The sequence below is a fragment of the Cricetulus griseus genome, chromosome 2 (assembly GCF_003668045.3).
Source record: "Cricetulus griseus strain 17A/GY chromosome 2, alternate assembly CriGri-PICRH-1.0, whole genome shotgun sequence".
NCBI classification, from domain to species: Eukaryota; Metazoa; Chordata; class Mammalia; order Rodentia; family Cricetidae; genus Cricetulus; species Cricetulus griseus.
The window spans coordinates 376,939,181-376,949,811 of record NC_048595.1 but is presented as its reverse complement, the minus strand read 5'-3'; the positions used below and the strand labels follow the sequence as shown (position 1 = coordinate 376,949,811).

The 10,631-nt window shown below is 47.0% G+C and overlaps 1 long non-coding RNA gene across 1 annotated transcript; it reads right to left on the bottom strand.

Annotated features, from left to right (window-relative positions):
* Nucleotides 1-3,105: 3,105 nt before the first annotated feature.
* On the bottom strand, nt 3,106-10,610 carry LOC118238411. The gene is made up of 2 exons (XR_004768609.1): nt 10,166-10,610; nt 3,106-4,602 (listed from the first exon to the last, which is right to left on the bottom strand). It is a non-coding gene; the product is annotated as an uncharacterized LOC118238411 (long non-coding RNA).
* Nucleotides 10,611-10,631: the final 21 nt, after the last annotated feature.

Sequence of the window (10,631 nt, the reverse complement as noted above, 5' to 3'; positions counted from 1 at the left end):
AACATGCTGACCCCACAGAGCAACATCTGCCCCTAGCCTTCCCTAAAGCCTCACCTATTCATATATGCCCCCCACCTGACCTGGCCAGTTCCGCTGAGCTAGGCTCAGACATACAATTTCCCAGAATCTCCAAGGAAGGCTGTGTAGAAGCAAGTCCCACGTGGGAAGTGCCCCAGTTCTAACTCGGCTTTGGCCTCATTCCCAACACCCCTTCCCCACCTGTGCCCCAGTTCCGGGATCCAGCTCCATGGTGTTGCTTAGGACCCAATCTTCCTGAGTCACATGCCCAGACCCCAAAAGAGCTGCATCCCTTGGGGCTTTGGCAAGTGGTCCGAGAAGAGAAAGACTATGGTATCTCCTCTGCTTCACACTTTCCCCTTTCCTTTCCTCCCCAGGTTTTGTCTAGGTTCATCTGGTGCCTCTGACCTCTAGACTGGACACTAGGGTCCACACCATCTTAGGGGGATCTTACCAGCATGGCACTATTCCCTGCTAAACTTGACCTCAAGTGGTGACTTTTGGGACATCAGGGCAGAGGGGTGGGTTTGGAGGTTATGAATACACGCAAGACTGAGCTTCCCAAACTCCCAAGAGTGGATTTAGTCCTGAAGGAAACACATCACACAGGAAAGCCACATTTGTTGCTGCTGAGGCCTCGGGACATCTGTGAGCTCACAGGTTTGTATTAAAACACAATCCCGGGGAGCTGTAAGCAGATACACCTGGAAGACTGAGCTGCTGGCCAACATATCTTGTTTATCCCATCTTGTACCACTTTTCCTTGCAACACACCCTCTCCCCCTTTGTCCCACCCAGCTGGCAAAGTCCCACCACCCAGGGAAATCCCCTTCTGCCTGCTCCACACCTGCACAGGCAAATGCAGCAGGCAAGCCTAGGCTATATCTATAAGCATCACGGCACAAATCCATAGCCAGAAATGGCCCAGAACAGCCATACCTCCTGCCTCCCTTCAAGGTCTTGCTTTCCCAAACAGCAGCATCATATCCTCTGTCCTTAGTCTACAGCCCTCTTCCCCAGCCCTGAATGCTGGAGGGTGACCTTTCCCTCACAGCTCATCAAAGTGTCAGAGGCATGGACCATTCTTCCCTCAGTACCATCCCCAGGCCCGACAATGAACTGTATCAGCCTTGTTCTTAGCTCCCTTCTGCCACTCCAAATGAGCTATGTCTGCTTCTCTCAGAGGCAATAAGATATGGATCCATCCGTTTGACCTTCTCAAGAACCTGTCTCCTGAATCCCCAACTCCTTCCTCCTTTGTCAGCTCTGTCATTCCTGTGGGCATACAAGTGACCAAGTATCTCCTCTCTTAAACGGGCCGAGTTTGGGCGTATAGTTGCTGAGGTTTCAAATCCATGGTCAGCTGGCTCTGTCATTTCTGGATGGTGGCTGAAGCAGAGCATCACAGTAGAAGGTTGTGAAGGAGAAAAGCTGCTCTCCCTTGGTGGCCAGGAAGTAGTGTGGGGTTGGGAGCAGTACACCATTCAAAAAAGCATGTGCCAATGATCAACTCCTCCAAACAGTCCCCACCCCCAATAATCCTAAGTCCTAAGTGCAGTAAATGGTAGAGTCAGTGCCCTCTGAGCCAATCACCTCTCAGGAGCATCACCCACCAGAGACCACCAATGAATCTCTCAGGAAGATACTTAAGACACCCACAAAATTCCCTTGAGCCAATACCCTCTTTGACCATTCCTCATTTTTTTTTTTTTTTTTTTTTTCCTGAAAAAGCATCTGTTTCAGGCTGATAGTTCACTAGAGTGCCTGTCTAGCACTTACAAAGCCCTGGGTTCCATCCCCACTATAATCCAAAGGTGGTAGCAGATATGCAGGCCCTGTGGCACCCAGGTACACAGCAGGTGTTGGGCGGGACTGGCCCCAGATGTCTGCTTCCCATCATCAGGGCTGGTTCAGCCAACACAGCTAATCCCAGGGCTCAGAGGGCCCACTGCAAGGCTGGGGCAGGCCTCTTCTGAGAAGCCTGGGACCAGGAACGTGACCTCTGAGCTCCTGTTTCTCACCTGTAGGACAGAACACCAGCCATTCTGCAGGAAAGGGGCAGAAGGCAGAGCTGGGGACATGGAGGGTTTAGAGGTGTCTGGTTTGGCAGTCTCCAGGATGCCATGCACGTGCTATGCCACTGAGGTGGTGTCTTAGCCTCTGTGTGTGAGGGTGGGGTGGGAGGTGGGGTTGTTTTGTTATAGACAGGGTCTCTCTCCACAGCCCTGGCTGTCTTGGAACTCACTTTATAGACCAGGCTGGCCTTGAACTCACAGAGATTCACCTGCCTCTGCCTCCTGAGTGCTGGGGTTAAAAGGATGCGCCACCACTGCCTAGCATGTGTTTCTTTTTATTCTGGCTGAGACTTGCTGTGACTAAAGGCACATTCCGCGGTGCCCAGCTTCCCCGGCATAATTAGCAAGCAATCTAGACCTCCACCTCCATCATCCCGGCTCAGCTGCTTCTCAGCCCTCACTTAGCCACTCTTCCCCCTTTGCTGATCTCACTCTGGAAATGCTGGACATCCTGCTGTTTCCCAACATGTGCCAGAAGGAGGGGATGTGTGCATGCATCTCCTTGGGTCTGAACTGCTTCTCCTCGTTTCCCAGCAGACTCACCTTGGCATGCTACTTAAGTCTAATTTGTTACACAGCACTCACAGGAATTTTGCTGACCACCTGGACTAATTGGCTACCTGGCCATTCTGTCCTTTGTCCTACCTTTTTCATGTATCAGATGTAAGAACTAAGCCCTTTCCACTCAGACTGGACTTAAATGTGTACCTGCTCAGGGTTCCTCTTTCATGGTGACACAGCATGTACCTCTCTTTGTAAACACCTTGTTTACTTTTATTGTGGACCACCCAGAGTGCCTACTGAATGTACATCACCTCCATAGCAGAAGCAACTGGGTTTACCTTTTTCATTGTTATGTGTCCACCTTATTTGGTACAAACTAAGTGTTTGCTTAACATACACTGACTGGATACTAGTAACTGACTGACTGTTTGCTATGTGCCTGTCAGGTCCATATGTTCCTGAGAAGGAGAGTGTGGATTGAGGAAAGAAATAGACAAGACACAGAAAATAGAGTTGGGAGGGCACTCATCGAATACTTTTACAAGGCCCCAAGTTTATTACTCATCACCCTTATATACCCCAAGCAAAAGGGGAGGGCAAAAGACTTCCATGATACAAAGAACAAATGAAATTACCTTCCCAATACCTGAAACACCTGATCACCACGCCCTAAGTCGAACATCCTTATAATTTGGTCTTGAGAGTCAAGACGTCCAATAGCCTCACCTTAGGCCAAACATCCTGTTGTTTAACCTTGAAGGAGCCAGAAAAAGTTTGAACTCTGACCTTGAGTCAATAGTACGGATCTGCCTCTGCGGGCCTCCACATGTGCGGAGCACTGCTTTTAGCACTAGGCATATATTAGCTTATTCAGCCCATCAAGGGAAGTAACATGAGAACCGAGACCCAGGAAGAGGCTTTGCCAGGATCACAAGGCTGGGAAATGACAGCACCAGGATGTTTACAAAGCCCGATTCCAGAAGAAACAAGCCCTTCAGTCAACCTCTGTCCCTGTAATTAATCCACTTACAAAAAGAAAGGGTTTGTTTTGCCTCACAGAATTTCTAGTCCACAGAATGACATATGATGGCTGGAGTGTGTGAGAAATGAAACCATTCACCTCATGTCCAGGAAGGAGGAAGAGGAGGAGGACAGGCCCCACAGTTCCCTTTAAGGGTATGTCACCAAAGTCCTAAGGGCTTCCTGCTAAGGACCCACCAGTTAAAGTTCCACAGCCTACCAATAGTGCCAAGCTAGACACACCTTAGACACATGGGTCTCTGTGACACATTTGTCTTCTAAACATACAAAGGCTGCATGAGGAAGTGTGTCTGTACGTGTGACTTAAGGCTCCCTTTGTCCCTTCAGGGACATCAGAACACATATTTAAGAAACAAAGGTGGGACTTCTTTTGCAGACTCTCTCTCACTGAGTAAACATAGCAACATTAAACACACATCACCCACTAAGGCATCAGCCTGGAGGTGAGAGACAAAGGTCCCAGAGAGAAGAGAATTTCAGAGGGCTGCTGCTTTCCTCCAGGGGCACCTGACCCATTACAAGAGATGCCTCAGGTGAGTAGCAGGTTTTTATGTACAAGAAACTAGAAGACAAATAGGAGAGAGCTTCCTGTTAGCAGTGGCAGTTCAGGATAAGGCACTCTTGGAAGGCTTTCTGGGGCCCACAAGTTTAAAATGCAAGCCATTTCAACAATGGCTTGCTAGATGCAAAACCAACCCTTTCCTGGACGGTAGAAACCTCATTCAAACCCACACACTGTGTTATATATGGTTCTTTGTTCCAAAGACAATGATCAGATACATCTTCAAAGAGAATGGCTGAGGCTCCAGAGGGAGGAGTGGATTTAAAGTTCAATAGAGGGGTTGGAGAGGTGGCTTAATGGTTAAAAACACCAGCTGGTCTTCCAGAGGTCCTGAGTTCAATTTCCAACAATCACATGGTGGCTCACAACCATCTGTAATGAGATCTGGTGTCCTCTTCTGGCCTGCAGGGATACATGCAGACAGAACTCTGTATACATAATAAGTAAATCTTTAAAAAATAAAGTCCAATAGATGTGCAAATTCTATAAAATTCCATTAAACTAAATACACAAATATTCACACATATACACACATAAACACACACACACACATTTACACACATGCTCATACACACACACATTCACATATCTGCACACATATACACAAGAACAAACAAAGAAAACCTCTGTCTCCATCATGACGACACTGCCCTTTATTTTTGCAGGATGTTGTTGGGGGACACTGGTAATGAGCATATGGGATTGCTCTCTTTTCTTAAGGATTATTTTCTATGTTTCTAATTCATCTGGAAAGATGTGGAGGAGTTGTGCATGTGGATGATTCCCTAGAGTCGGAGTTACAAGCAGTTTTGAGCCACCACGTGGTGCTAGAAACTGAACTTGAGTCCTCTGGGAGAGCAGCCCTCTTTCCAGTGGTGCCTTTTTTAGTTTTCTTTTTTCTTTTTTTATTTTTGGAGACACGGTTTCTCTGTGTAACAGACCTGCCTGTCCTGAAACCCACTATATAGACCAGGCTGGGCCTGGAATTCAAAGAGATCCACCTGCCTCTGCCTCTCTGCCTCTCGCCTTTCTCTCTCCTCTGCCTCTCTCCTCTGCCTCTCTCTCTCCTCTGCCTCTCTCTCTGCCTCTCTCTCTGCCTCTCTCTGCCTCTGCCTCTCTGCCTCTCTCTGCCTCTCTCTGCCTCTCTCTGCCTCTCTGCCTCTGCCTCCCCAGTGCTGGGATTAAAGGCGTGGACCACCACTGCCAGGCATGTTTTTTTTAGAACTGATTGGGAAAAGGAAAGGAAATAGCCTTCCCTAAGACCTGGAAGGAATGCTCTCAAGTCACGGAAAGTGTCATAATTTGTTATGGAAGCAGTAGAAAAGTAATTAATATACTAGCTCATAATATGTTTGAACAAAAAGCCAGTCTAAAAAATTCACAAAATCATACCAAGAATGAAAGTAGAGATTTGTAACAAAAAAGGGGATAATTACAAAGGCTTGTAAAAAGATGTAATATACTTTATTATTTTATTTTTTTATTTTTTGAGTCAGGGTCTTACCTTGTAGCCACTTCTGCCTACCTCTGCCTCCTAAGTGCTGGAATTAAAGGCATGCAGCACTTAGTGGCTTGATGCAAAACTTTTAAATAACCCTTAGATTTATTCTTGATGCTGTTGTTGAGACAAGGTCTCACTATATAACACCCATTTGGCAGCTCACAACCATCTGTAACTCCAGTTTCGGGGATCTGCCTTCTGGGGTTCACAGGCACCAGACATGGGCATGGTACACTAACATATAGGTAAGCAAATCACCCACAAAGAGGAAAATAAAATGGAAAACAAAAATATTGTTGATAGACTCAATAAACTCCACAGTAGGTTCTTTCTGAAGCAATGTCTCGTGGCCAGACATGTTGGCACATGGCTGTCATTTTAGCACTTGGAAGGCTGAACAGGAGAAGCAACAGATAGAGGTTAGCTTGGTTTATATAATGAGACTTTTTTTTTTAAAGAAAGAAAGAAAAAAGAAAGGAAGGGAGAAAGAAAGAGTTGGTGGCGCATGTCTTTAATCCCAGCACTTGGGAGGCAGAGGCAGGTGGATCTCTGTGAGTTCAAGACCAGCCTAGTCTACAAGAGCTAGTTCCAGGATAGCCTCCAAAGCCACAGAGAAGTCCTGTCTTGAAAAACAAAAACAAGAGAGAGAGAGAGAGAGAGAGAGAGAGAGAGAGAGAGAGAGAAATTCAAAATGGTTAATTTCAGTGAAGAGGGTATGTATAAGGAAATAGATGAGATTCCTTGGAAAGTTTGTCAAAGTTAGTTTAAAACCAGCTTTGTTCCAGAAGAGGGGACAGGAGGGGCAACCTAGTTCTTTACTCTCCCTTCTCCACAGCTAAGCACATACATGTGTGATTGCTTCCACAACTAAGCACACACACACATGTAATTTCTTCCTTGATCTAGTGGCGGGCCTAAGAGCTCAAACACCTCTCTACCATCTGGCCTCTGGGTCATGCATGAAGGAACCTTAGAGCACTTGCTCTTCATTGGGACCTTGGCCTGGGGCTCACAGGAGGAGAGGAAATGGAGCCATAGGACACACAGGAGGGATCAGTGACAGGAACTGGCACAGAGTGAGGTGGGAAGTCAAGGGACTTGTGTTTACCTAGGATCCCAATCCCAGGTGCTTATGGGCAAGAGAATAAAGAGCTGGAAGAGAACACAGGATCATGGGAGCAGAAAAAAGTCAGCAAGGGGAGTCTTCATCAGAGGGAGACCATGAAGAGTTGGGGTCCTCCTGTTATCTATGTACAGCTAGGGGCATGAAACAGGAGGAAGGTGAGTCCTGACTGCCTGCTGGAGACAGACACTTGATCCCATGGGGCACTGTGGGGTGAAGGAAGGCACTGCTCAGCAGGGATGAAACTTGGGTTTAGGAAGGACCACACTGACTGGAATGGAGAATTACAGAAGAGCAGGGCTATAGATGGCATCTTGGAAAGGAAGTCGTGGCTACAACTGCATTGTTGTACAGGGGTGGGGCCTTGTGAGGAGACAGGACTAGGAGTAGCTGACTAGTCACTGGCTGGAGGTAGGTTATGGTTGAGAAAGTGTAAAGTGACATCTTGGTGTTGGGGAATATTCGATCACACTGTGAACCCCGAGTTTGCATTTGTGTTAATTAAATAAAATTAACCTTGGGTCAGGAGGTTGAGTTAGCAACTACTTGACAGAAAGTAATCATAGAGCATCAGAGGGCATCCAAGAGAGTTAGAGATGCAGGAAGTAGTAGGTGAGGTTTGGAGTGTCAAGCTTTTTGTGTGTTTGTTTGTTTGTTTTTTGTTTTGTTTTTGTGTTTTGTTTTGTTTTGTTTTGTTTTTTGTTTTTTCGAGACAGGGTTTCTCTGTGTAGCTTTGGAGCCTATCCTGGCACTCGATCTGGAGACCAGACTGGTCTCAAACTCACAGAGATCCGCCTGCCTCTGCCTCCGAGTGCTGGGATTAAAGGCATGTGCCACCAACACCTGGAAACTTTTTCTGGTTTTGCTAAGTGGAAGCACAGGTCTTTCAGAGGTGCCAACAAAGAGGGAAAGTTAGATAACTGCAACCCAGCCTCTCTGAGCTAGCAGGTTTTTACCCCAGCCTTTGAATCTCGAGTCATATAAATTGAATGATGGAGATTTAATTAAAGCTACCTTTAACAGCAGCAGCAGCAGCAGGGCTGGTGCCTTAGGGAACACAATTCCTGCCAGGCTACAGCTTGAGTGGCCAGGTCACTGCTAGAGAAGCAGACCAGTAACTATTCAGTTGCTGGCTGAAATAGCAGTAGATTAGGACCTAGCCACTGTACGGAAGTTAAAATAATACTTTGGAGGCCGGGCATTGGTGGCACACCAATGCTTTAATCCCAGCACTCGGGAGGCAGAGGCAGGTGGATCTCTGTGAGTTCGAGGCCAGCCTGGTCTCCAGAGTGAGTGCCAGGATAGGCTCCAAAGCTACACAGAGAAACCCTGTCTCGAAAAATAAAATAAAATTAACACTTTGGTGTCTGTGGAGGCAACTAAGTGGCGAAGGGAGCCATTTACCCAGATGGGGAATATGGGGAGAGCAAGCTAGAGAATCCACTCAGTCTGAGACATGCTACTTTGAAAAGCTTGTGGGCCATCCTGGTAGAGGCGGCCAGGATTCTACTGGAAATCTGGGCCAGGTGCACAAAGAGAGGTCTGGAAAGTAAAACATAGGAGCAATCAGAATCTAGGAAGAGGAGGGTAAAGGAACTATGGGTGTGGCTAAGAGCTCCAGGGACAGTCATAAAAGAGCGCTTCTCATCAAGGCACACATTGGGAACACTGCTCCCTGGAAGACTTTTGCAGGGTATACACCTCCCCCCCACAATTCCACTAAGTATTGGAATTCTGCTTGATGAGGAAGCAAACAGTTAGAGAGCACTGATGGACTGTTGTTCTTGTCAGTATGACTAAATACCTGGAAGAAGCAATTTAAGGAAGTATAGTCCAGCATTGTGGCCCATGTCTTTAATCCCAGCACTCAGGAGGCAACAGACCTCTGAATTTGTGCCAACCTGGTCTACCATGTGAGTTCCAGGACATCAGGGCTACACAGAAAAACACTGTCTCAAAAAAAGAATGGTATTTCTTCTAGCTCATAATCCAGAACTATAGTCCATTATGACAGGGAAAGCATGACAACCAGGACATAGCTCCTTTACATCTTGTTGGCTTCAGTAGCAGAAAGGAGCACTGGAAGCAGGGCCTGCTTCCCAGCTGCCTGCCAGCTAGGTCTGATGTCCCAAAGAATTCTACAACCTGTCCAAACAGTGCCGCCAGCTGGAGATCAAGTGTACAAAATATAAGACCATGGATGACATTTCACATCCAAATCATAACAACTTGTTAGGAAAAAAAAAAACATTCGAGTTAAGAAGCAAAGCAAGAGCCCAAGATGAAAGCCAAATAAATTCAAGAGGCACAAGAGTGAGATACCCTGTTAGCCAGTGGCTCTCACTGTTAGGGTGCAAAAAAAAGCCTGTGAAAAACCCACACTCCTGCCTCTCTCCATCGAAGGAGACCCTGGAGTCTGCATTGCAAAGAGATCTATAGGTAGGCATTACTTCTGTGATGGAGATTTGTGTAAAGATTCTTGTGGTTGGTGCTGCCAGCTGGGAAAATGGGTCTCTGGGAAATAAAGACTAAGGAGGTCTATCAATTTCTGCTTCTCAAAAGGTCACTGGTAACCATGAGGGAGGAAATTTCAATGGCACTGTGGGAGTGGAAGCCAGATTGCAGTGGGCAGAATAATGAATGGGAGGTGAGAAAGAGAAGATGGACCCCTTTTGGGAGACAGAAGTGAGAGCATCATCCCCCTCAAAGGCTGCCCTTCGTCTCCCAGTTGAAGATTAAGGAAATTTGGAGGCTGAATAAGACTTTCTACAGACCCTCAGAACTTTTCAGGGAGACAAGCTGGGAGCTGGCACGAGCAGCAGAATTCACACCTCGGAGTCTCAAACCAAACCCAGGATGTCTGCTCTCAGAACTCCCAGGTTAGGGACAGTTCACTGTCCCAGATCAGAACTTGTTACTCCCTTCCCAGAAGCTCTCCAGCAACGACTGTGCTCCATTCTCACGTCACACCAGGAGGTATTATGTCTCCAGCCCCTCAATCTACTACCCTACTTACTACACTGCATTGGCCATGCACCCAGGCCTCCTGAAGCCACTGGCTACTTCCCAGTAGCGTATGGTCCCACTCTCATAAGCCTTCTGGTCATCTTGGGCTCTGCCCACTTAGGTGCCACACTTAGAAGAGCCAGTACCCTGCCAAGCCTCTGTAGCCATTTCTTCTTGTGGCTCTCTTCCTGATGGATTGTGGCTTCCCCGGAATCACCAGCATCTAGTCAGGGTTGAGTCTCCTGTAGATACCAGGAAGCTGGCTAGTGGAGCTTCACTAATGAATATAAGTTAAGCATAGAGAAAATGTTTAAATTATGGGGTATCCCACTGACCCTTTGATCCACTCTTCTTCCTCTTCACCTTCCCCTCACCCAGCAGCACTAACACGCTGCATCTGATGTCTGCGCAGGTGTCTCCCAGTCCCTAGGGCAAGGCGACTCGGGCTCCTTCTCCGGGATTATTCTTTGATTCTCTCCTTCAGTCTCTCAAATTCTACACATCGGTTCAGATGGGATTACAGATGATGATGCTACTTAAAACCACTGTGTTGAGAATCAGTGGGACAGTCCCTGTAAAACCATTACACAAATTCTGGTTGTTATCAGGTTCTTGAGGTCCTTGTAAAGTAGAAGATTAGCGTCACAATACCAACAAACTTCATTTGTCATTTCCAGTGACGAAAACTCTCAGGACAATACAGCTTTCCGAAGTTTGTTTCTGTCCAAAGACTACCTCAGCCTGTCCGCGGATGCTCCCGGCATACTTAAGACGACTATAGGCGAAGCCCCGCCTCTACTA